The sequence below is a fragment of the Scyliorhinus canicula genome, chromosome 1 (assembly GCF_902713615.1).
Source record: "Scyliorhinus canicula chromosome 1, sScyCan1.1, whole genome shotgun sequence".
Taxonomy (NCBI): domain Eukaryota; kingdom Metazoa; phylum Chordata; class Chondrichthyes; order Carcharhiniformes; family Scyliorhinidae; genus Scyliorhinus; species Scyliorhinus canicula.
In genome coordinates, this window is record NC_052146.1 from 219,221,550 (window position 1) to 219,224,828 (window position 3,279).

A 3,279-nucleotide genomic window follows, 5' to 3' on the forward strand; every position below is an offset into this window, starting at 1 on the left:
TAACAGAGTAAATGTCCCAAGCTTTTTCACAAGGGCATGAGTCAGACAACAATTGACAGCAATTTGTACCTGAAGAATTTTTTATTTTTCTTCTTTCTGCAACCTGCAAAAAGAAAAGTAGAAGATGGTTTATTAAATTTGTGAGTTCAGGATGCCCGAAAGCTTTGCGATTTCTCCTACACCGAGCTTCTAATCATGGTGAAGAGCTGGGGACAAGAGGAAAACTATTACTGTAGTTCTTTTCCAAATAACACAGAGACCTGAATACCAGTCATCCACTGATGCTCTGATAGCCTGTAAAACACATTAATCCCAGGAGATCAATACTTAAACAACACTAACACAAGGATACAGATTGGGCAATAAGTAGTAGGTCTAAATAAGGAATCTGGATCGGTTCAGGCTTGAGGCCTGTTCCTGTGCTGTAATGTTCTTTGTTCTAAGCCATTCATTACTATTTATTCATTCTCAGGATCACCAGCACTTACAGTTGCTCTGGCTAGTGATCTGATTGACTCACTAGGCTACTACGGGCAGTTAAATGTGAACACCGTTGGTATGGATCTGGAATCACAAGGGCAAAATTGCAGAATCTTTCCAATGGCGAGGTTTCCCACCCTAACACCAGAGACATTGGTGAGAATGCATTCCTGATGATCATATCTGTGCTACAGCCATTGGCTGGAGGCAAGGCTTCCACCCATTACTCAGGAGGAAGTTCTAGTTTAGATAACTGCCAGCCCATCAGATTGGCCAACGGGGCAAAAGTCTCAGCTCCAGCTAATCAATGTTCCTCAAAGCATTAATTAGTTGAGGGGTAGCCAGCATCAGCAAGGATGCATTCCCTGCATGGAGCCCACAGGACATAGATAAATTCAGGGTTTTGAGGCAGAGATGGGAGGCCAAGTGGGGAAGAAGGGCGATTTGAAGGGCAGGTGGGAAGGAACAATCCAAGTAAGCCAGTCTTTGGTGGGGTGAGGATAGGGAAAGTGATCTTGAAAGTGGCATCTAACCACCACCTACCCAAGGCCTGAGCAGCCTTACCTGCTAGGCGTACCTGCTAGACTTCTTTTCAGCCCCTGAACCCCTTCCGTTGACTGCAATATTGAGGCTGAGGCTGGAAATTTGCCATTAGTTGGCCAATGTGGGGCCTTGATTGGGCGAGGGCATAGGGGCTGTGCTGGGCCTCACCTGCCCCATGCAAAATTAATGATTGGTTGTGGGCAGGTGGGAGGTTAGTGGGAAGGCTGTCTGGTATTTACAGTCGGAGGGACTGTAAATACCAGACGGAGGATTGTAAAATTCTGTCCACACAGAGCAAACCGAATAAAGATGGCAGGTTTCCCTTCCTGCAGATCACTAGCGAACCAGTCAGACATTTACCACAATGTTACAGTTTCATAGAGACTCAAACCAGAGTTTTATTTCGAGAATTATTAACAAGAACTCACACTCGCTGGATAATTAGCCCCTGTACTCATGAAAAACAATGGATTAGTCCAGATGTCTTGTAATAGATGATAGAATATTGTATTATCTTTGTGAGGAGTTTTTAACTTACTTTGCACAGTTCCAGAGTCATGTCACACTGGCTGCACCAAGCATTCAACATACCAAAGATTGTCTCATTGGCCTCTTAGCCTGGCTTTATACATACCCTTTACGCTTTGTTTTAGCCGAAAGCATACTCACAATGTACAGAGGTAGAGAAGACGTGGAACAGTAGTAAAATGCTACTGTTGCCCACAATTGGGAAAGATTGAGTGTTCAGTATAGTTCACCGTGTTGTAATCAAAATCAAACTCAACCAATGCAGCGAAGATTTACAAGAATGATACCAGAAATGGGTGGATACACATATCAGGAAAGGATTGACAGAGTGGGGTTTTTTTTCTCTTGAGCAAAGGAGTGACATAATCGAAGTCTTTTGAATAATGAAAAGTTTGGAAACAGTGAATTCAGAGAGAATGTTTCTTCTTGTGGGGAATGTTGTGAATATCTAATTTCATAATTCATGTGCTTTAGCGGGTATGTCCTTTAGTTTTAGGAATTAATGTCTTAAATGTAAGGTAAACAGGAACATCCGATTGAGAAACTGATGGACAACCCTGAAATAAGTGCAATTCAAACATATCTGGGGTAATTACTGTTTAATTGGTAACCTATGTTTATTTAATCAGTCATGATTAGAATTGAGAAAACTTAAATATCAGAGAAGCCGTCTTTGAGCTTTTGGCAGGGACAGCAAGGGCTACAATTATTTCAATAAAAGATTTAAACTATTTAAAGTCCCAGATCAAAACAGCTAAAGCTCTTTCATAAACAAGGGGTTTCTTGTCTGATAAAGGGCTGTTAACTCCATTGGATATATAAATTAGTCATGCAAATCTCAGGGAGAAATGTCCGATTTTGAAGCTAAAACAAGTTATGTATAGTAACCAATGCCGTCTTTTTAAACAAAAAATTCCAATTAAGGGGCAGTTTAGCATGGCCAATCCACCCACCCTGCACAGGGTGCAGACACAGGGAGAATGTGCAAACTCCACACGGGATTGAAACCGGGTCCTCAGCGGATGAGGCAGCAGTGCTTACCACTGCGCCACTGTCCCATGCTACCAATGCCCTCTTATAGTGTGTCACATGATTACATGGTGACATCACCAGAGGCACTTGGGACATTTTCCCTCTCTTCCATCTTAGACTGTAGGCAAGCAACACCTCTGTAAATAAATTCTGATGACTGGTTAAGTAACCTACAGTGTGGTAACCTGGTTATCCTTTTGTCTCTGTTGGAAGTGAAAGCAAACCCCCTTAAAACACAACAAAATTTAATGTAAATTTCTGTTTGGCAACATCCTAGGTATGTCACATTACCATGGAGATAAGATGGAGGAACTGCCTCTTTGTGTCGGGTTTATCTGGTGTGCTTTTGCTCACAGAAAACAAGCATCTCAGCTTAGAGCAGGCAGATATAGAGAGCCTGCCAGTCTGTGTTGCTCCAAACCATGGACAAGGAATCAAGCCTGAAGCCAAAGAAAAAATGCTGGAAAATCTCAGCAGGTGTGGCAGCATCTGTAGGGAGAGAAAAGAGCTAATGTTTCGGGCGCAATTCTCCGCTCCCCACGCTGGGTGGGAGAATCGCGGGAGGGCCGCTCTGGCACCCCCCCACGATTCTCCCACCCCCGCTCGGAGAATCGCCGCTCGCCGTTTTTCCCGGCGACCGGCGATTCACCAGCCCGGATGGGCCAAGCAGCCTGCCGTTCCTGACCTGTTCACGCC